This window comes from Arachis ipaensis, chromosome B2 (genome assembly GCF_059453495.1).
Source record: "Arachis ipaensis isolate K30076 ecotype BB chromosome B2, ASM5945349v1, whole genome shotgun sequence".
In the NCBI taxonomy this organism is placed as follows: domain Eukaryota; kingdom Viridiplantae; phylum Streptophyta; class Magnoliopsida; order Fabales; family Fabaceae; genus Arachis; species Arachis ipaensis.
The window spans coordinates 101,765,812-101,790,849 of record NC_142437.1 but is presented as its reverse complement, the minus strand read 5'-3'; positions in this window follow the sequence as shown (position 1 = coordinate 101,790,849).

Here is a 25,038-nt window from a genome sequence, read left to right as displayed (position 1 = left end):
CCACTTGGTAATCTCGATTAACGTCGGGATATGAGAAAGAAGGTTAGTTAGAAACCGTACCTGACACATTTCCAAATCTGATTGGAAATGTGTAACTGCCCATAGGAGGCGTATAGCCAGGAGGAAGGCCAAATGGAAGCCAACCTGCAGTTACTTGCGATTGATTCTGCACTGGGTGATCCTAGGGCGTGAATTTTGCCTACTACCACCAACACTTACATCAATAACTGCAATATTCTCCCAGAATTATACTCTGCATGCGGAATCAAATTTGCAGAAATTTGTGTAGCAGTTATTGGGGCATTATTACTTGTTTCTGCATTGCCATTTGAAACTTCGTCAGTCATGGTAACAAATCTATCACTTCGCATGCACCAAATATCAACACTGCATGCACAATGCAATAGTTGAAAGCAATAAATTTTGACACAATTAAATTTTAAAACTGTCCCACCAGGCGTGCCAATTTATTTTGTCAATTTTTAGCAAATCAATGGTGGTTCGATATCTAATAGTCTGGGAGTGAAACTTACTCCTCTTTGTGAGTACCAGTTTTATTTGCATCAAAATCCATGCCTTTGATAATGACAAAGAAGAAGGAACTAAGCTTTGCAGAAATTTAAAATGAACAATAAAACATAAAAGATTTGAATAAAAGGGAAATCAAATTAAATAAAGGAAAAGTGTTTGGAAAAATAAAGGACAAATTGAAAGGTAAAGACTGGAAAGGATAAAAGTTGCTGAATTTAAAGGAATTAAAATGACATTGCAAAGAAGATAAATTGCATGAAAAGGAAAGTTGTAGAGAATTTAAATGAAAAGTAAAGACATGGAAGGAACTCTTAAAAAAAAGACTCTTGACTGACTCAGAAAGTCGCTAGGGATGTGAGTGAGTATGAGTGTTTTCTCTGAAAAGATTCCAACCTTTGTTCTTTCAATCTTTCACGTATTTATAGAGGTCTTCGACCAATCATATTCAGATATAACTTCCACGTGCGTCAATCCTTGAATAACTTTTCCCTCTCTCCTTGAGTGCCATATGTAACTGCCACTAACCATCTTCACTTATTAACTTTTTCACTTCTTCGATTGCTTCGCTCTTTTTTTACGAGTCTTAGTCGATTAAAATCCGCCCCTTCATCAATTGACCATCCTCGATGAATCCTATGTGGTTAATCTTCACTTCTTTTTTCAACCAAAAAATTGCTTTAGAGATTGAAACTTTTGCCTTCGATTCGGTTTTTTGTCTACCATCTTCGACACCAGTAACCTCTTCTTCAATACAGCTGACCTCCGTCGAGTCTGCCTCTTCGATTTCTACATTTGTGTCAATCGATTAATAAAAAGTACTTAAAGGAGTACCTAATTGGCTTCAATTCAAAGTTAATTCTAACATGTATTTGGACGTTGATCGAAATATTTTTTGACACTTGGGAATGATCGAAGCCTATTCTTGTCGAACATTGGCTTGTCAAAGAGTTCAATAATATCTTTATCGAAAATATTATTTTTGATATAACAAATGGCCACGGTTTTATGATCGAATGCAACTCAGATGCTGGGATCTGTTGTATCGAACCATGCTTTTGACACTCCTGACATGCCTTTGTATATTCAATACAATCTTTGATCATAATTGGCCAATACAAATAATTGCAATATAACACCCATTTCATCTTCTTTCCAGCCTGATGAGCCCCACATATTTCTTTATGGACTTCACCCAGAGCAATATTTTGCTCATCTCGGCCTAAACACCTCGGCAAACTCCCATCAATTCCTTTCTTATACAATTCATCATCCATTAAGACAAAATTTATTGCTCGCAATTTTATCTTTCTATCGACTGGGATACTGGAATTCTTTAAATACTCAATAATAGGCTTTCTCTAATCATCATCTTCCCATTCATCTATGCCTAAAGCCTCTCTTTCATTCGCAGGCACTAATACTTGATGGATACTAGCCAATTTTTTAAGAGTTTCTGGACTGATTTTATATCTCAAAGCAATTTGGGCTAGTTCATTAGCAATTTCATTATGAATCCTCGGGATGTAGACCAGAGAAACTTTTCAAAAGGAGGTTAACAACTCCCAAGCAGTTGTTAAATACTTTTTCAACTTCTCATTATTGCATTTAAACTCCTTCGATAACTGCTTTAAAACTAACTGGGAATCCCCTAATATTTGGACTTCCAAAGCCCCTTTACTAATTAATATTTTGAGACCCAGAATCAAAGCTTTGTACTCTGCCACATTATTTGAGCAAGGATATTTTAATTCGAAAAAAAATTCTGATGGAATCCCTTCTGGTGAGATAATAAGAATTCCAACCCCTACACCATCTTTGTGCTTCGATCCATCAAAATACAACTTCCAATAATCGACTACTATATCGATTACACTTGCCCCCTGGTCATTCAGATTATTCGAATTATCAACAAAAAAATCTGCAATGACTTGGCCTTTCATAGCTTTGGCCGGGACATACTGTAAATCAAACTCTGTTAATGCAAGCATCCATTTCCCTAAACGTCCTCGTAACATTGGAAAACTTAACATATATTTAATGAGATCAGTTTGTGCTATAACTTTCACTGATTTAGCCACCATATAACATTTTAGTTTCATACATGCATAGTATAAAGACAAACATAATTTCTCTATTGGGGAATACTTTGTCTCGATATCAGTCAAAATTTGACTAAGGTAATAAACAGTCCATTCATGCCCATTCTCATCATCTTGGGCTAACATACATCCAATTGTGTTTATAGATGCCGCAACGTATAATTTTAGGGGCTCATGTGGGTGAACATTTGCCATAATTAGAGCCTTAGATAAATAGGCCTTGATCGAATCGAAGGCCAATTGATGCTTATCCGTCCATTCGAACTGTGAGTCATTCTTTAGTTTCACTAAAGGTGCAAACACTCGATTTCGATCAGAAAGATTCGAAATGAACCTTCTAAGGTAATTCACCTTTCCTAGGAAGGATTGCACTTCTTTTTTCGATTTGGGTGCAGATAATGCCAATATTGCATCTGCTTTGTTTTTATCGATTGCAATTCCCTTTTTATGAATAACAAAACCTAGGAAGTTTTCAGCCGACACCCCAAAAGGACATTTTAAAGAATTCATTTTTAATCCCTTCTTCCTCATGGTGACAAATGCTTTTCGTAGGTGATCAATATGTTGATTCACCGAAATCGATTTGACCATGACGTCATCGATATATACCTCCATGAATTTTCTAATAAACTCATGGAATATAGCATTCATTGCTCGTTGATAAATAGCACCAGCATTTTTCAAACCAAAAGGCATAACTACCCATTCATAAGTACCTAACGCCCTAGGACAACGAAAGGCAGTTTTGGACACATCATCTTCTGTAATGAAGATTTGGTTATATCCTGAATAACCATCCATAAAACTTAAAATTTTGTTTCCCGCTGCAGAATCAATCAACATATCTGCAATTGGCATAAAATATTCATCCTTTGGAGTAGTATTATTCAAGTCTCGAAAGTCAATGCATACTCTTAACTTCCCATTCTTCTTCATCACAGGAACAATATTTGAAAACCATTCCACATATCGTGCAGTTTGAATAAATTTTCCTTTAATCAAGCGTTTTATCTCTTCTTTAATATTTTGATTGATTTCCGAAGCAAAACAACGAGGGGTTTGCTTTACAGGTCGAGCATTTGGTTTCAATGCTCATCGATGCTCTACAAGAGAACAATCGAGACCAGGCATCTCATGATAATCCCAAGCAAAACAATCTTTAAATTCATGCAAAAGATGGAAAAGGTCTGTTCGAAAAGGATCGACAAGATCTTTACAAATATATGTAATTCGAACATCATCAAGAGTTCCCAGATTAATTTCTTCTAAGGGATCTTGAGATTCAAAACCTTTGAAATGATCATAATCTTTTACTGAATGTTTTTCGAAACCCAAAGGTTCTAGATCATAGATGCAATCAAAAGAAAAATCAACAGATTCATTGAGAATCGAATGTGCTTGATCATTTATTAAATTAACATTAAATTCATTTTCAATACCATGTACTTCTACCACTACATCAGCAGTGTGGTTTGAAACATCACTTGGATTACATAAAGAAGAAAAATGAAAACCATGGCAAAACTCGATAGAAAGCATTGAGTTACTACAATCACTTAAAGAACTTGCATTCCTAAATGATTCCACTTCATTAGAGGAACCATTTTTATTTCCTACAGAAAGAGAATTACTTAAATAACTGTTTAAAGTTACCAGGTAGTCTGAAACATTTCGACCCTAGTTAACCGAGCAATCCTTCATCTAGCCCTTAAGAAAGACAATCCCAGCCAGTTGGGCTCACATTCAACTGTGGGTAATGCAGTTTCATTGTTAATCCCTCCGAAGACAAGTAACAGCCTTCACAATTGTAAGAGTTCAGCGTCCTGTCAACATTTAAAGGTTTCAATTTAGGGCTATACACTCTGAAGTCAACATGCAGCTGTTCGATATACAGGTTCGAATCCGCTTTAATGACTTCAGGTTTGCCATCTTCTGTCCAAAGAAGAACACTTTGATGCACGGTAGAAGGTACAGCCCCCACGCCATGGATCCAGTCTTGCCCCAACAAAGCATTATAGCTTACTTTTGACGACACCACCATGAACACAGTATTTTGTTTGGAGGACCCAAATTTTACACTTAAAGTAACTAGAACCTTTGTTGGGGTTGAAGCCCCACTGAAGTCCGTTACAGCAATATTTGTGGGGACCAAGTCATCAGGGTGCTTCCCCACGTTCATTAACATCCTCTCAGGCAGGAGACTTATTGTTGCTCCCCCATCAATCAAAACTTTGCTTACTTTGATCCCACTTAGAGTAGTGGTAATATGGAGTGGGCGGAGATGAGATTTTTGTTTCTTAGTAGGCCTCAGAAAATAGCCCGATTCATCCTCATATCGGATGAAGGAGAAAGCTTCTTCAGCTTCTACATCACAGTCCTCCTCTGGGTCACCTTCATATTCCCCCAGATAGTCAGTTGGAATAATTGAGATCATTCCAACCATGTCATCATCACCTTCTTCGAAGTACTCCTCGTCGACATCAACTTCCTTGCCTTCGTCGACCCCCGAAGAATGAGCTATCGCCTTGCCTTTCTCCATCTTTGCAGGAGATGGAATTTTCTTTGGGCACGTCTCTCCATCAGAAGGAAAAACAATTCCGGAATGTACAGAAGGCGTTGCCCCCTTGCTCACATCTACTTGAGGCTTCTTGTTTTGATTAACACTTCTTCTACCCCTACCCCTGAGGTATCCTCTGGCTCAACCACGATAATAGGGAATTTGATTTTGATGAGGTCCTCGATGTCCCCACTGTGGGTTCCTTCGATAGAGGGCGTCTCCATTCTGGAACTCCTGATAGTTCTGAATCCATTGCACGCCAATAGCTTGAGACCGACTCAATGGTGCAACCATATTTTGCTGAAGGGTCTTAAAGCTTTGACCCTTAACATGCCGAATCGGCTGCCTTTGGCGCGCCTGCTCTTCTCTATGAACCAATTCTTTCTTCATTCTTTCTTTCTCAAAAATTTCCGCTGCTTCAGCATCAAACACAGCGTTACATCGTGGGCATAAAGACACATCACGATCTTTAATCTTCTGCTGTACCAAAAAATTGAGCAAGCCATCTCCTGCTCGAGGGTACACAGATCGAACTTGTGACTCAAAATCATCATGAGCCACGTCAAAGTCGTAAGACATGCCAACCATATTTACTCTGAAATATGGTTCGACAAAGCTGGCATCGACATCGAAGGGATTAGTATCAACCTTCATTTCTTTCTTACCATCGTCAAACTTCAAGCGTCCCTCCATAATAGCTTCGTGAATTAAGTCCCTGGAACGAACGCAACTATTAGTCGAATGACTGGTTGCTTGGTAAAATTTACAATAAGGTTTCCCTTTCAAATCTTTCACCAAAAGTAAAGTTCTACCCTCAGGCAGAATTAACTGTTTATCTTTGACCAACACATCGAAAATCTTATTAGATTTTGAAATATCAAAATTGTATTTCTTTCCACTTTTTAGTTTTGAATCATTCAACTTTTCATTACTAGGAAGCTTTTTCAGTAAAGAACAAACATATGAAGGGCCCTTCTTAAGTTCAGCCAAATCGATTTCTGCCTCGAAATCGAGTTCCTCCTCTAAGGACTCCATAGTTACATAAGCAACTTTTTTCTTTTCGAGTAAAAGCTTTACTCTTTGATCTTTGCTCACTCCTATATTTCTCCTTCTCCTTTTTCATGAGTTCGGTTTGACGGACCTTTTCAGCCAAATGGGCCAAATCGGGGATATACACATTAAGCAACTTTCGGCGCATATAAAACCCTAGCCCCATAATTGCTATTTTCAAAACTTCACTCTCGGGTAATGACACATAGCATCTGCTTCTAGCATTTTTGAAACGTATCATATAATCATCAATGGCTTCACCATCTTCACGTATCAAAGCAACTAGATCAGTAACTGCCACATTCATTTTCCCTCGATAAAATTGAGCATGAAAAGCAGTTTCTAACTGATTCCATGTTGTTATCGAATTTGGTCTGAGATTCGAAAACCAAGTAAACGCGTTCTTCGTTAACGAAGAAGGAAAAAACTTCATTTTCAAATTCTTATCATTGGCTAAATTTTCAATCTCAACCAAATATCGAGCAACATGTTCAGTGATTGATTCTCCAACTTCCCCTGCAAATTTTGTGATTATCTTTGGATTTTTCACCCCTCTTGGCACTTCAGCCATTTGAACAACTTGAGGAAAAGCAGAGACAAAATGAGGCCGATTCATAAACCTAACATTCAAGCCAACTTGATTGAGTACTTCCTCCATAATTCTTGTGACTTGATAACGTTTACCACCATGATTAACACGTAATCTGGCTAGAACCTCATCAGCATCTTGTCCACGGAGAACTATATGAGGATTTTCTCTGTTCAAAATATTGTTCTCATTTTGAAAAATATTTTTGAATCCTTCATTATTTCCCCTGGCATCATGCCTCACCTTCCTCATAATCTACGATTCGAGCGATTCTTTTGACTTGTCTAGCAAGACATTCGAATTTCGATTCGTGATTAGCCATCGTTGGATTCATAATTGTGGTCATTTATTGAGTCAGCAAATTGACTAAGTCATGATGACTTTCCTCTACTTGCTGTCGATATGCTGCCATCGAATTAGCAGTATTCGAAGTAGAGCCCACATTATAATCACAAGAATACTTGGAATGTTGTTGTGGATTTTGAGAATTATTTCCTCCATTTACACTCCCAAATCGAACAGGAGGAATAAAACTACCCACCGGTGGAGTATAACCGGGAGCAAGGCCATAAGGGGGCCAACCGGTAGTTATTAGAGGAGGTGGTAAATGACCACGTGGACAAATGTTACATCCTACACTTTTAGTTTGCGCAGTGGTAACCGCTATGCTTTCACTTCCAATTACACCTTTCGAACGTGAAGTCACGTCCGCTTGTTGCACAATTACTAGTATGCTATCATTGGTGGAGGAACCACCATTCACATTTGACAATTCATCAGCCATGTGAATGATTTTTCCACTTCTCAATCGCATACATCAAATGATATAAAAACTTTTTGACACACTTCAATTTATGACTGTCCCACTGGGCGTGCCAATTTGTTTTGTCATTTTTTAGCAAATTAATGGTGGTTCAATTCTAATGGTCTGGGAGTGAAACCAACTCCTCTTTTGCAGCTACCAGTTTTCTATAAGTGCATCAAAGCGTCTTTGATTAGACGAGTATAGAAATGAAATATAAATCAAAATTTGTAAAAGAACAAAAGGAATGAAAAATGAAGTTTTCAAAAAAGTAAATTAACTGAAATCGGAAAGATTGCGTTGAAATTTAAATAAAGCGGTAGAAGTGCCTTCGACTGGATCAAAGGGCTTTGACTTGAAAATTAAATTTACTGAAATGTAAATTGGACATGGAAATTAAAGGATGCTTCAAAGATAAATTAGCTTGAAAGATAAACTTGCTTGAAAGGTAAATTTTACTGGAATTATAAATTGAAAATAAAGACAAATGGAAGGAACCCTACAGATAATTAACTCGAGGCAAACTCAGAAAGTCGCTGGGATGTGAGAGTACGTGAGAAATTTTTGAAACGAAGTTCCAACCTTTATTCCTTAAAACTTTCTAGTATTTATAGCCTACTTCTATAACCGATTATTAATTACATAACATAATCTTGTCCGCGCACTCACAAGTAACCGTTTCCGCTCTTTTGCTAATAGACGTTACCCATAAATTCCTCGCATGAAAGCTTCCAACTTCTCTACTTATGTAACTGCTCGATCTGCTATTCGAACAACTATTCGATTTCTCCTTTCGAATACTTATTTGACTAAACCCGTTCGATTTGGTAAAGTGTCTGAAATCGAATTCGTGTCAAGTACCTTCAACCGATGCCTGCACGTGCATCTCTTCGACAACAGCTCACATCTCAATCGACCTTTTCACTACCTCGAACCAACTTACCTTAATCGAAAATATTTTCAATTAACAAATACATATTTAATAATTGGGCATTTTTGTCGCATTTTTAAATTATTTAAGGACATTTTGTCAATAACAAATCGAATGCATTTTTGTCAGCGACAAAATTATTCGAATATATTTTTTATGATTTACTCTATTTTTAAAGTATTAATATTTTATTTCTTTTCACTTGTTAGTGAGCTATAGAAGATCTCCTTTTGCTATATGTAATCCTATATTGGACAACTATATTTTTTTTCATTTTAAAACAATACAATTCTATCTTTAAAAAATAATAATAAACTATATATATAAAATAACGAATTTAATAATTTTTTTATTTGCATATAGCATTTTTATTTTACTTCAAATATACATCTCATGAAATTAGATATGAGATTTGTTTTGGTTTAAAACAAATCTTTTTAGAAATGAACTCCATCCAAGTATTCTTATGAAGGATTACCTTGTTATTCATAACACGTAGCGAAACTAATAATGTAACACCCTAATATTCAAATTTTTATGCTCGAGTCATAAGTCAATGATATTACGGTGGTACGACTCTCAGGTGGATTTTTAATACATATTTATAAGTAAAATAGAAAGGGGTATTAATCGAGAAGCCTGAAAAGAGTAAAAATAAAATCGCGAAGTCATATCACTCACGTTTCGACAACTAAAAGATAAAGCGTGAAGTCAAAAGCGATGTACAGATAAAGGCATAAAGGAGAATAAGAGAAAGACAGTATATAGATATATAACATAAGTAAATAGCCACTAGTCGCGATCGGCGAAATTTAGGCCGGCTAGGGTACAGTATAACAGTAGTTGACATCAGAAACTCCTAATCTCTCACAAAAGAAATATAAGAGCATCTATAGGCAAGTTCAAAAGAGTTCAATACATAATATAAGCTTTTCAAAGTAAAGGTGGAGAGATTCTAAGCAAAATATAAAGTAGAGATATAAAAATCATCGCCATCTCTCAGATGAACCACAGCTCACTTCTGAGCACCTGGACCTGTATCTGAAAAACAAGAGATATATACTGGTGCGGAATTTATAACCACAAACTAACCGGCAAGTGCACCGGGTCGTACCAAGTAATACCTCAGGTGAGTGAGGGTCGATCCCACAAGGATTGATAGACTAAGCAACAATGGTTAAATGATTTACTTAGTTAGGCAAATAGAAAATAGTGTTTGAGAGTTCAAAAAGCATTAAATTAAAGACAGGCGAATAAATAAGTTGGGAATAAAGTATGAAGAAACAGTTAAGGTTTCAAAGTTATCTATTTTCTGGATTGACTTTTCTTATTAACTATTTTAATCACGCAAGATTTAATTCATGGCAAACTATATATGACTAGACCCTAATTCCTTAGACCTTTCTAGTCTCCTATAAAATTCATCAACCGCCAATTCCTTGGTCACTTAATTCCAATTAGAGGGTGAAGTTCAATTCTAGTTTATATGCCACAGAAATCCTAATTACCCAAATATAAGAGGATTATATGTCACGTATCCCGTTAAGTCCAAATAATTAGAAATTTATGAGAAATTGTTTTCAAGCTGTTGCTCAAGTAAAGAGTTTTTCCAAGTTATACAAGAACACAATTAGAAAGAGTGTCATACTTCCGTTCCACCCAAATTTATAAGATAAAGAACGAAAATAATTCTTGAAATATAAATCAGTACATGAATTAAAATAGGAAAATAATAGAATCAATCCATACAATAGACAGAGCTCCTAACCTTAACAGTGGAGGTTTAGTTGCTCATGGTTCAGAGTGGAAACTAGGATTCTCTTAAACTGTAAATTGGAATGAGGTGGAATAATCTCCAAAAGAGAAGTTTCTTCTTTTTATATCTAATCCTAATTAATTTAAAATCTATCTTCTAAAACTAAATAATATCTTTTCCTATTTTTAAATAAAAAATAAAGTTTAAATCAGAATTAAAATTAGCATTTTCTGCGTTCTCTGCACGTGGCGCATGTCACGCGTACGCGTCAGTCACGCGTACGCATCGATGGTCTTCTTCGCGTGTCACGCGTACGCGTCAGGTACACGCACACGTTGCTGTGCAACTTCGCTTTTCACGCGTACGCGTCAGGTACGCGCACGCGTCGCTCCTCGTTGTCATCTCCTTTAATTCTTGTGCTGATTCCATTTGTGCAAGCTTCCTCTCCATCCTCTAAGCTATTCCTGCCCTATATAGCCTTCTTCTCTTTTTCTGCGGAAGCTTCATCAAATCCAACCAAATGCTACCTAAAATAAACAGAATTGCACAAGACTCAAAGTAGCATCCATAGTGGCTAAAAGATAATTAATTCTTAATTAAACTCAACAAATTAAATGCAAATTCACTAGGAAAAGATAGGAAAGATGCTCACGCATCATATACGGAATGAGAACCCCCGGCCTATGGGTTCCCAGTACAGTAAAAGTGCCAAATAAATACAATACATTTCAATAAAAACTCACTAAGCATCCTAAACTTCTTTTTACCAAATATTCACCCTATGTTCTCACTAGTCCATAAACAGGCAACTGTCATAAGGGAATGCTAAATCTAATTCATATCTTTCATGCTTCCTAACTTTCTAACTCTCCAACAAATCAGAATTAGAATAATAAGCCAAACTATCACCAGTTATTTGGTCTCAGCAATTCTATAGCGTTACCTCATATCCTCACCCAGAGCAAGTGAAATTATTTCACTGCATCTACCCAGGGAGCTCAATTTCCTCATTCAATAATCATCATCATTATTCAATTATATCATCAATTCATCTCGTCAAGAACAGCCCTCAGCGTCCACCGACACCAGCATGAGGGACCTCTCAGTTGTATAAACACAAGCAATACAGGCAAGTAATACACAATTAAAGTAGAACAAGTAGCACATAATCAGGTCACATAGCATATATGATATAGCAATCCAAAACAAATAGGCAAACCCAAACAATTCAAACATATGCAAATGATGTATGCCTGCCCTATGGCTGATGAGTCTCATCTGTCAGTTATAAAGTCAACCCGACAAGTCCTGGTAGCTAACCATTGGACTGTCCCTCTGTTGTGCATCCCCAATTCGAGTTATTCACAATCATAATCACAATCACATAACACCCACACTGGTGTTTATTCACGGGGGCGAGCTCATCTGGAACTTTCACAGTGTCCGGCCACACTTACGACATAGGGTCAGCAAAATCTCGAATCTCGACCTGGAGCAAGTATAGCCGGCCCACTGCATCTACCCAAGGAAATCCGAGACTCAGATAGTTTCAATCTCAAATCATACTCGACTGGGAGCAAGCGGGGGCTAACCACTACATCTACCCCAGGAGTTGCAAACCAAACCTGGAGCAAGTGGATCAATGCCACTGCATCTACCTAGGCAGGTATATCTCACCACATTTCAGAGCAAGTGGACCAATACCACTACTTCTACCCAAGCAGATATATCTCACCACATCCCGGAGCAAGTGGACCAAAGTCACTGCATCTACCCAGGCAGGTGTTTAAAAACTCAACTTGGAGCGAGTGGAGTCACCACTACTGCCGCTACTACCCAAGCATCACAATCTCATACCCGGAGCAAGTGGAATGAACCACAACCCTTCCGTCTATCCGGGGAGCCTCTATACTAACCAACCTGGAGCAAGTGCGGCACAACCACAACCCTTGCATCTACCCAGGAGGTACGTTCTCATATGCCCAAGAGAAACCAAGGAGGGGATCCTAACCTCCCACCATCTCGCTGGGGCCAATTTTACAATACCATGAGGAATAAGGAAGGGGATCCTCACCTTCCTTCATCTCTCTGGGGTTGCACTTTCGAAAAAGAGAGCTCAAGATAAAATAATCATTCAAAGCCATATTTTCATTTCCAGCCATAAATCAATATTTATCATAGCCATCCGACTCATAACATAACCCAAAACCAGCCAATAATCATTATTAAATACATCCTTTTGGCTCACGGTATACACCGCACTTCCATCATCACCCTCAGCAACTCATACAATCATCATTACTCATCATTCCTCATTGATTCTCTCTTTACTTCATCCACAAGTTGCCACATGTCCTAGCTTCTTTTCATTACTAGACATACTATAAAGACTTAGCACTTAGAGGATGAAAATGGAGGCTTAGAAGTCTGAAATTCGGCTTTGAAAAAATCAAAATCAACCTTTTGCCGAAAACGGCATCACGCGTGTGCGTCGCCCACGCACACACGTGGAAGTCAGAAAAACAAAGTAACGCGTGCGCGTCGCCCATGCGTACGCGTGGTAGTCAGAAAAGCAGAGCGACGCGTACGCGTGGGTGCGTTTTGTGCTCCTCGCACAAAACCGGCACAGTACCCGCGCAACTCTCGGGATTTTCTATGGAGCATTCGCATCAGTGCAGCGACGCGTGGGTGAGTAAAAATCGAGACTGACGCGTGCGCGTGGAAGCACAATTTTCCGAAATTTTTACTAAGTTAAAAAGCTGCAGAATTACATTTTCAAATCCCAAACTTCCAACACACATAACTTCTTCAACAAAATTCTTTTTTCAACCATTTCTGAACCGTTGAAAAGATCCTTGAATAAACTTCCATAAAAATCCAATTTTAAAGAATTCCAAAATCCGTGGACTGAGTTACGAAACACCAAGTTGGTCAAAAATCAGTTTTTACGCAAAACTAGAAATCACCAATTTTTCCAATGTTCACAAGCCAATTCATTTCCACTCATCCAAATGACCACAACCCAACCACATACACATAATTACACTCAACTAAAACCAAACCTACATCATTTATACAATTTCACCCAAAACTATCAAATTCCTCACCTCAATTCCTCAAAACCTATTATTCAATAATCAAACCAATTATTCACACATTCAATATCTAAAGTCCATCCAATCTCTTATATCATCACACAATACACACATCAACTTACCTTCCTTACCTCATTCCGGCCTCCGACCCAAAATCCACGGCCTCCGGCCCAAATTCACAATTTAAATGCATATTCTACAAACCAATATTCATTATCCAATTCATCAAATTCTCAACACACCATACATACAAATCCACACAATTCTCAACTCAATCATTAATTCACATTACATATCAACTATGCATATTAGCACCAACCATTTACACAATTCAAACTTAATCCTAGGGGCATCTAGCCTAGAAATTCTCATCACACCACACGGTACTTAAATGAAACTTAAATCGTACCTCTTGTAGCCAAAATAATTGAGCTTCTTCTTGAGAGTCTCCATCAACCCTTAGCTCCACGCTTCACCAAAGCTCCACAAGCAACACCAATCTTCCAATTATGCACCAAAATCACCCAATACTCTAACATAATCAATTTTCACACTTATAATCAACCTAGGGTTCATGAAATTAAAAATTACAAGAGTTTGAGTACTTCTTACCTCAGTCCATATGAAATAGGGATAGAACCCACTTAGAATCCATGTTAGAGTATCCCTAAACAACCAAAATCACAAGATTTTAACACTAACTACCAAAAACGTGTAACAGTAGGGAATTTCGAAAACTGGGCAAAGATGAATAGGATACTCACCATAATAACTAGATAGAATCAAAGAGGATAAGAAGAGCAATGTGTGACCGCAAACGGCTCGTCAATCGGAGTTCCGGAGAGAAAGTTATAGTGATTTAAAGTTTGATGGAGATAGGATTTTCTCTCTTCTTCCTCTCTTTATCATAGCTGCGCCTCACACCCTTTCTTTAGGGTAAAATGAGCTGAAATGCTCATAACTAATGCTTATATATGTTGGGTCTTGGGCCCGATTCACTTATTTTTGCCCGTTGGCTCATTTTGGGTCAAAACCTTTAAGATTAGAGTTTTAAATCGTATTTTGAATATTTCTATCTTCCCAAATTATAAATCCTAATTTCTTAACCTTATTTACTTATAATCAATTTTCTCAACTACAGTACCAGACAGATCTCAACCGGTACTGCCGGTCAAAATTCCAGTGCGCATTCTTACGCAGAAAACTATGTTTTCCGACTCAGAAAAATCTACTAAGTCCAAATATCACATTTAAATTATCAAATTCCGATTGATAAATTTTCTAACCATATTTGCACCTATTAATTTATTATTTAATTAATTACAGTTTGACCGGGTTTTACAAATAAAGTAATCCTAAAGATCTATTTTGTGCTTAAACTTTATTCCAATAATAAACAATATATAGATCAGATCTAAATACCTATGTGTACGCTAGTAAAAATCACTTTCTCCTTTGATTATACGAAGGCGCTATGCGTATCCACACTGAGACCAACCTTTGCTGTCAACTCCTTGACCAATGGACATCTGATCTAAATTGACAAACCTCTTGCAACTCTTTGCATGCCATAAAACTCTTCTCCAAGAATTAGGCTCACATAAGTTTATGTGTGTAGAGATAAAGGAATAAACTCGTGTTTTTATTCTCTTCTATTTCCTGTACTCTTGGCATACATATATATAGTATGAGATTTGTTACTGATTTTAAATTTGAATCTCAATTCAAATTTAAATCTTATCTTGAAATTCTAAATCTGAATCCTTCAAATTTATGAATTATATCATAATTCAACTTAAAATAGAATTAGTTAAGATCTCATCCAAATTTAGAAATAGAATAACTAATTATTCTCAAATCTCATTTAATATTCTCAATTATCATACTATTATTATATTCTTGGTGCTAGCAAAGAATATAATAATATTCTATTTTAAATTAATATAATTATTTATTTGATCAAATCAAAATAATAATTAAATAATTTTATAGCAAAGATTAGAACACTCCTTAGTGTGTGACCCCATAGGTTCAATACTAAGCGGGTAGTAAATTAGTTATACTAAATTTACTAATCAAGGTTCTAATCTAGTAACAGTCCTCAACGACCCGATAGTATAAAGTAATATATTTTTACTAAGAACCTTAGAAGAACAAAGTATAATTCCTTCCATCTTTCCGTCTCTTGGTTAACCCTTAGGGGTGTGTGGTTGGAGGGAATGCAAGTATATTCCCAGGAATTCTGAGATGGGAATGATTTATTTCCATGTTTGGTTCAAGATCTAAAAAATCATTCCTGGGTATATTTTATTCCAAGGAATTGAATTACCACCAATTTAATTCCCATCTCTTCCCTGGTTATCTTTCATTCCAATGGGAATGAAATGTATATAATGAAACAAAAAGACTAAATTATCCCTGCTATTTAATACAGATTTCAGCTTCTTCATTTCTCTCTGAAGAAGGAAATGGCGAAACCCTAGCAGAGCTTTGTTTTTATCCCCAAATCAGTGAGACTTCACCAACGCCACCCCCACCGGAGCTGCGCCGGCGCCACCGTTACCCTAAATGAAAGACTGGTCTCCTTCTCTTCTTCGATTTCATGTTCGCATTGCTTCTCTCTGCGAATTCTCTTTGAATTTCTTCGAATCTCTCATTAATGTTTGGGTTTTTTTATGCTTTCTACGTCATATTACACTAATTTTCTGCAATAGACTGCTAATTTGATTATTTATTTTCTATTTTGCTTGATTTCTTAGATGCTCTTTGTGATTATGTTGCATGCAAACATCATGTTTGATGATTTGCCTCAAATAAAGAGTTTAAGCTTGTTGTCACTGATTTTGATGATTTGATGATTTGTTTTCTGCCTAGTTTATTAACTGCTTCTGTTGTATAGTTTCAGCTCTTGAACAAAACTTGAAGATCACTTTATGTTTGTTGCCGTTTTCTTTGAATCTTATATAATAATTGCTGAATTTTGATCTTTTGAATTTGTTAATGTTTCTTTCTTTGTCTTGTTCTGATGCATAACTTCTTTGCTACTTTGATGTTTCAAGAACATTTGATTAGCCATGATATTGCCATTAGTTTCATATTGAAAATTAGTTTCCATGGTGTAAAAGGTTATTGGTTGTGGTATTCTTTAGTTTTTTCATGAAACAAGAAGCTAAATCTGCATCTTATAAGCCAAGTAGCTGTCCGATCTATGTTTCTGCTTCACATTTGAAAAGATTCAGATACTGTGCTTATGGTTTTATATCATAGTGTATTACACTGTAGATCCACTGTCTGCTCATAATGCTTTTGCTGATATCACTCTGTGGAAATGTGAGAAGGACACACAAACAGGACTTCATGCTTTTCTACTTCTCATACAATTAAATCAAGTGAAGTATATCAAATTTAAGGGTTCTGAGGTAGGCTTCTTCTCAAAAACCTCTTTTAACTTAGTGTTGACAACTTGATATGAAGGCCATATTGCATGTTATATAGTATATCTTTGTAGTTTCTTTTGTAAAATATTGTTTTGTTTGGAATTGATTTTGTGAACATGAGCTGGAGCAAAAGCTTGTTTTGTATTAGATTTTATGTTAAGAAACTTGCAATTGATTTTGGTTAAGTATCATGCATTTTAAACTTACCATGAAACTAGTTTTCCAAAATAGAGTTACATTTTATGATGGCCTCTTTACACTTCTCAAGCAGGGATTTAGATGCAAATGTTTGATTAAAATTAATCAAAACAAAATTAGTTTAAGAATCATGTCACCTACTCTAAATGAGAGTTTATGATTGATACCATAAAACCAAACAAGCAATAAAATATGCTTCAATTGAGAACTTCCTGATATTAAATTGTAGTTTTCTATACCAATTGTATTAGATACTAGATAGTAACACTTTACTGATTAATTAGAAAACAATTATGTTATTATTTATAAAATAGTAACATGTATGAGTATTAATTCAGCTTGCTAGCATTAGGAGAAATATATGCTTTTATACATTTGTTTGTTTCTAGACAGAGATTTATTATTCCATCTTATTTTTATATCAAAGCTTCTATAGAAAATGGAAGAGAATACTCGACTTAATTCAAAGTAAACTAAGCATCAATGGATGCCACATGAAGATACAAAATTAGTTGATTATTTGGTAGAGCTTACAACTACTTCTTGGAAGTGTGACAATGGCACGTTTAAATCCGGCTATGGAAAACATTTGAAAAAAATGCTGCATGAAAAGATCCCTGGATGTGATCTTAAGGTACAGTTTTTTTACATAATATTTGTTTTCTTTATTTATAATTCTATATTTGTGTTATAATTGTATAGTTTACAAAATATTTATGCTTCTATATTGAGATGATTTACTGTTGTGCTCTCATTTATTTTTAAGATGATGATGGGATAAAGATGAAAGGACCAGAAAGAATTTAGTTTGAATATATAAAAATTATAATTTAGACAAAATTAAAAAATCAAGGATATGTTAAGAAGGATGCCTTCAAAACTAGATACCATGCATGATCTATGAATGCGATTATATTATATTATCATCATTGATTTAGATTCAAATTATATGATCGTCAACTTTTTTATAAATGCATAATTTTAATTCATAGACGCACTTTGGTGATCTTTATGTTGTTAGGTTGTTGTGTTATTACGAATTGGTTCATATATATAGTCTTAAAATTGTAGTGTTAAATTAAATAAAAAAATTTTATATTCAACTTACATATAAACTTTACCTTATTCATAATAAGTTGGTTATTCAAAAACTGAATGATTATTACTGCTCCATACATTCACTATATTTAGTTATGCTTAGATGAATTGTGGTGTCATATACAGAGTAGTAATAATTCTAAATTATTTTGCTATGTTTAGGCTAATCCACACATTGAATCAAGGGTGAAATTGCTAAAAAGACAATATTTTGCAATAGTTAAGATGATGGGCACGGCTGGGAGTGAATTTGGTTGGAACGACAAAGATAAAATGATTGTGGTAGAGTGAAAAATTTTCAATAAATGGAAGAGTGTAAATTCTAAATAACTTTCTTAATACAAGTTCATTTATCTTAGCTTTTTAATATTAATTGCTTATTTATTTTCTTTTAATTTCAGTCTCATCTTAATGCTACTGGCCTCTATAATAAACTATTTTCACATTTTGAGGAGTTAGGAATAGCATTTGGTAGAGATAGGGCTCAAGGAGGCAATGCAGAAAATGTAACTCAAGCAGTTGCTACAATGGAGGCTGAGCGCGAAGCAACCTTGAGTGATCGGCAAGTGAATGAAAACACCCAAAGTAAATTTGGAATAAACCGAAATGGAATATGAAGCTGATTCTCAAGTACGTAAGCAATTGACTCTAATTCATGTACATAAATTCACTTATTGTTGATCCTACTACTGTGTATTTTCTTGGATTTTGGAGTGATTCTTCATTAGTTCATTTACTTTAACCTGTGCCTGTGACTAGCCTTAACTATTCTCATCATGTTGAACATTTAGATAGAAATACTGATCTTCATTTCTGTGGAGTATAATAACAAAGAAAAAAAGAATATGAATATAATTATGCAAACAGAATTAGAATCAGGGTAGTTAATATTCTATTAGGTTCTATTTAGTTAGTTAATGTTGTTAGTCTTGCTGGCCAAGGCAGAGATAATGCTTGTATATACAAGTGTAGAGCATGTATAATCAGTTAGGCTACTTGTTCTTCATTTCTATCAATATTGAATAATCTTCTGATGTTCCTGCTGGTGTTGCTTTTAATTTTTAGGAGCCTCCAACTCCTGGTGTTCCTGCTGCTCCCGGTGCTTCTGCTGCTCCTAGTTCTTCTACTGCTCCTAGTGCTTCATATATAGAAAGGAATAAAAAAAAAGAGGGAGCAAAAGTGAGGAAGTGATTGACATATTAGTAGAATCAATGAGAGATATGAAAGGTGCTTATCAAGAACACAGCCGTTTTAGTTGATATGGTTTCTTGTTTTAAGCATGAGAAAGAAGGAGCTGAGCGCAGAATGAAGCTAATGACACTATTGAGAGATGCTCCTGGTTTGAGCGGTGATGATAGAATGACGGCTGGCCTTAGCATTCTAAGGGACAATAGTCTGATCGACATGGTGTTCCAACTTCAACCGGGGGAACTTTTACTATTTTTGAAGAAATTGCTTTAAATATTGCTATTTTTGAATTTTTATTGAATATTATAATGACTTGATAGGAAGACATTTGTGCCAATTGTTGCTGTTGTTTTGTGAGGAATATAAGTAGCTAAAACCCTAGTTCCTGATGCCATTATATCAGGTTTTAAGATCCATGGAAAACTAGTTAAAGTTCCTCTTGAACTAGAATGTGTAGCAACTGGTGATGGCTTAATTCCAAGAAATGTTTGTTGAAAATTGATGGTGAATTTTAGATTTTTGTTGCTTTGTGTATAATTGATCACATATTTTGCATCTTTGGAAGTAATTACAATGCTAGGAGAATAGAGATGCCGACATTCAGTTAGTTGAAGATCATCTGAGATGAACACTGCTCGTTTTACATTGTCATAATCACTAATTTAATTATGATAAAATTGATTTTAATTAAACATTTGTTATTAAGGGTATTATAGTAAATTTATTAGTAGAGATAAAATTTAGAGTCAATAATAATTTAAATATTTGTTATTAGGAATATTTTAGTAAATTTTAAAAAATTTAGAATCAATAATAATTGGGTAAAGTATATTTTTTGTCCCTGAAGTTTGACAAAAGTTTCAAAAATACCCCTAAGTTTTATTTTGTTTCAATTTTGTCCTAGAAGTTTTCGATTTGCATCAAATATACCCCAAATGGCTAATTTTTCAAAAAATTTAAGACCAATTCAACAACAATTTTATAAGAACAACCCTCAATACAAGCAAATCAAGCATAATTTTCATGAATTATTGTTAGATTGATCTTAATTTTTTTGAAAATTTAACCGTTAAGGGTATATTTGATGCAAATCGAAAACTTCTAGGACAAAATTGAAACAAAATAAAACTTAAGGGTATTTTTAAAATTTTTGCTAAACTTCAGGGACAAAAAATATACTTTACCCATAAGAATTTAACTAAAGATATTTGATATTAGGGGTATTTTAGTAAATTTAAAAAAATTAGAGTCAATAATAATTTTAACTAAACATATTTGTTATTAGGGGTATTTTAGTAAAAAATTTAGAGTCAATAATAATTTAACTAAACATATTTGTTATTAGGGGGTATTTTAGTAAATTTAAAAAAATTAAAATCAATAATAATTTTAACTAAACATATTTGTTATTAGGGGTATTTTAGTAAATTTAAAAAAATTTAATTTTAGTAAATTTAAAAAAAATTTAGAATCAATAATAATTTTAACTAAGATATTTGTTATTAGGGTATTTTAGTAAATTTAAAAAAATTAGAATCAATAATAATTTTAACTAAAAATATTTATTATTATAGAGGTATTTTAGTAAATTTAAAAAATATTTAACTTTTAGTCATTAATATTTTAATTTGAATGATTAAGGATAATATGACCAAGATATTTAAACTCAACCAAACAAAAATTTAGTCATTCCTAGGATTATTACATAATATTCCAATGTATTAAATTTTACAACCAAATATGGGAATCATATATTCCAAGTAATCTCATTCCTAGGAATATAATGCCTAGGAATGAGATTACTTGGTAATAAAATTTAATCTTTGAACCACACACACCCTTAGAGTATGGTTTAATTGTCAAACTCTAACTTGTTAGCATTATTATAATGAATTGTGAATGACTTAAGAAACTCATTTCTTCGTTCATTCAATCCCCTTGGCCAAGGTTTTATTCATCTTAGTCATTATAATCATAGAACTCAAACTCTTTACCGAGAGTTGACACGGATTCCTTATTGACTAATTATTAATTCTACAAGTATTTAAATCATACCTAATATCCATTCAACTAGCACCATAGGGTATTAGGTGTCTGGAATCAAAGTATAATAAATACATCATTAATTATTATGATAGTTGCAGATCAAAGAAAACTCTATTACTATATTCATCTTGAGAATATCCTATTGACAAATATGCGGTAATTATAACCATTAGAAATTTTTAGAGTGAGTCAGTTCAATGGTCATATCTCTATATGCACCATCTATATATATAATTTAATAAATGAGATCTATTAATCTTCATCCAATGAAGACCATTATATATATATATATATATATATTTCCTGATCATTAATGTCATTTTTAATAATCCTATGACCAAGAACAATTTAGATTAAATTATAAAAGATTTATCTCTCAATATTATGATCACTATCACAACGATAAATCTCTAAATTTAATCAAGGACCTTATTATATTAATATTTTAATATAATAACAATAACAAATTATTTGACACATGATTGATTGAATTGTGGTCATACTCCTTATTCCCAACATCTTATACCTATGAGAAACCTTTTTATGATAAACATAAAAATTAAATAAATAATAAAAAATAAAATAATTAAATTTTTTATTGCAAGTACAAAAAAAATTGTTATGACAAATACCTAATTTTTTAATATAAATATACAAATTATGAAAGGAAAACATAGAGAAACATAAGGAATAATTTTTTTTTAAAATCAACTAAAATGTTTTATGATAATAAACATGAAAATTTTTTTGTAACAAACACAACATTTTTTTTACAAAGAACATATGAAGCAAACACAAAATTTATAACAATAAATACATAAATTTTATGATGTATATATCTATTTTTTTAAGGGTAAACACTCAAATTTTTAAAAAGAAACATAGGAAACAAACACATAAAATTTTTAATAATAAGAGTACAAATATTTTTTTGCATCAAAACAAAAATCTTTTTAAGGTAAATATAAATTTTTTTAAGAGAACCATATGACGAAAATACATAAAATTCTTAAAAGAAATACAAAAAAACTCAAAAAAAAAAAACAGATAAATTTTTGAAAGAGATATAAAAACTAAACAAAAAAACAAAAAGTTTTTTTTTTTACCAAAATATAAAATTTCTTAACTAAAAACAGAAATTCATTCTTTCTTTTGGCTTGTACGTCACTCATATTTATTGTTAATCATTTAACCATATAAAAGTCTTCATCTTCTTCTTTCTTTGCCCTGGATGTGAAACGATAGACATAATTACTAGTCTTTGTTCTTAATTTGATCCTTGACAAAATGGTAGAACACATGCAAAAATTGATATTTTGTTGTAAAATTCAACCATCAAATTAAAACAAAGGTTTCATGAGTAAAGTGCTATCAATGCTAATAAATCGCACAAAAAGACAAAGCAATACACTATATTTTCTAAGCCTACAAGGCACACCAAAGAAGAAGAAGAATGCAAGGCTATGTTCATATATCATAGTGGTTCATTACAATTTATGACTTAAGAACTAAAAGGTAACCAATCATTACTATTTGTGGTGTATGAACAAAAGAATCATAAGTGTGAGAATTTAAGTTCAAAGAACGAAACAAAGAATTTTTTTCTGTGAAAAAATATCTTCTGAACCTTAAAAGATCAGATAATAAAAAAAATAATAAAAAATAGAGAGGTGGATTCACAAATAATGAAAAGTAACTTGTGAACCAATTCAAATATCAAATCATTTGCTTTATTAAATTACCACATACCAAAGTCATGTTTTTATACTGACAAACTCATATTATTATTATTATTATTATTATTATTATTATTATTATTATTATTATACGAGAGAGAAAAATCACTGTTTTTTCCGAAGCCGTCCCTCCAATACAACCTCTGCCCTTGGTATAACTATTATGCTTATCCTTAAAAAAATTCTTATTATTATTATTAGATATCACTCTTATTATTATTTTTATTACTATTATTATTATGCTAACGGCTCAAACTACCCGCTAGTACGATATTGTCCGCTTTAGCACATACAAGGCTTCACAATTTTGTATTTGACGATAGGGATAATAGCCGAAACCTCCCACACTCACTCGTCAAAACGCGTTATGCTAGGAAGAGGTATCTACACCCTTATAAGGTATGCTTTGTTCCCCTCCCCAACCGATGTGGGACCTTACAGCCGTGATATGTGTGTTAAGTGTTTTCAGAGTTTATAGGGTAGGAATGACTTAGAGGATGGGAAGGATGCATGCAAAAGTAGAAGGAACACAAGAATTTGGAGATTTGAGAAGCTGGTCTCGACGCATGGTGCACGAAATTGTGATCTCTAGCAACGGCGCCAAAAACTTGGTATGCACGTTTATAATCTCAAATTCTTTTTCACAACTCCGATACAACTAACCAGCAAGTGCACTGGGTCGTCCAAGTAAAAAACCTTACGTGAGTAAGGGTCAATCCCACGGAGATTGTCGGCTTGAAGTAAGCTATGGTCATCCTTGTAAATCTCAGTCGGGCGGATTCAAATGGTTATGGGATTTTGATAATTAAAATATAAAATATAAAATTGGATAGAGATACTTATGCAATTCATTGGTGAGAATTTCAAATAAGCGTATGGAGATGCTTTTGTTCCTTCTGAACCTCTGCTTTCCTACTGCTTTCATCCAATCATTCATACTCCTTTCCATGGCAAACTGTATGTTGGGCATCACCATTGTCAATGGCTACTTCCCGTCCTCTCAGTGAAAATGGTCCAAATGCGCTGTCACCGCACGGCTAATCATCTGTCGGTTCTCACTCATGCTGGAATAGGATCCAGTGATCCTTTTGCGTCTGTCACTACGCCCAACACTCGTGAGTTTGAAGCTCGTCACAGTCATCCCATCCCAGATCCTACTCGGAATACCACAGACAAGGTTTAGACTTTCCGGATCTCAAGAATGGCCGCCAATAATTCTAGCTTATATCACGAAGACTCCGATCTTTTGGAATGGAGGCTAAGAGGTTGAACGGAAGTGGTTGCCAGGCACGCGTTCATAGGTTGAGAATAGTGATGAGTGTCACAGATCATCATATTCATCATGTTGAAGTGCAAGCGAATATCTTAGAATAGGAATAAGCTTGAATTGAATAAGAAAATAATAGTACTTTGCATTAATTCATGAGGAACAGCAGAGCTCCACACCTTAATCTATGGTGTGTAGAAACTCTACCATTGAAAATACATAAGTGCTGAAGGTCCAGGCATGGCCAAGTGGCCAGCCCCCTAAACATGATCTCTAAACATAAAATTATTCAAAAACTAACCAGAAATATCAAATAAATCACTAAAAGTAATTTTAATACTAAACTAGTAGCTAGGGTTACATAAGATAAGTAAATGATGTAGAAATCCACTTCTGGGCCCACTTGGTGTGTGCTTGGGCTGAACATTGAGATTTCCTATGTAGAGACTCTTTTTGGAGTTAAACGCCAGGTTGTAGCCTGTTTCTGGCGTTTAACTCTAGTTTGCAACCTGTTTCTGGCGTTTAACTTCAGAATAGGGCAGGAAGTTGGTGTTTGAACGCCCGTTTGCGTCATCAAAACTCGGGCAAAGTATGTACTATTATATATTGCTGAAAAGCCCTAGATGTCTACTTTCCAACAGAATTGAGAGCGCGCCAA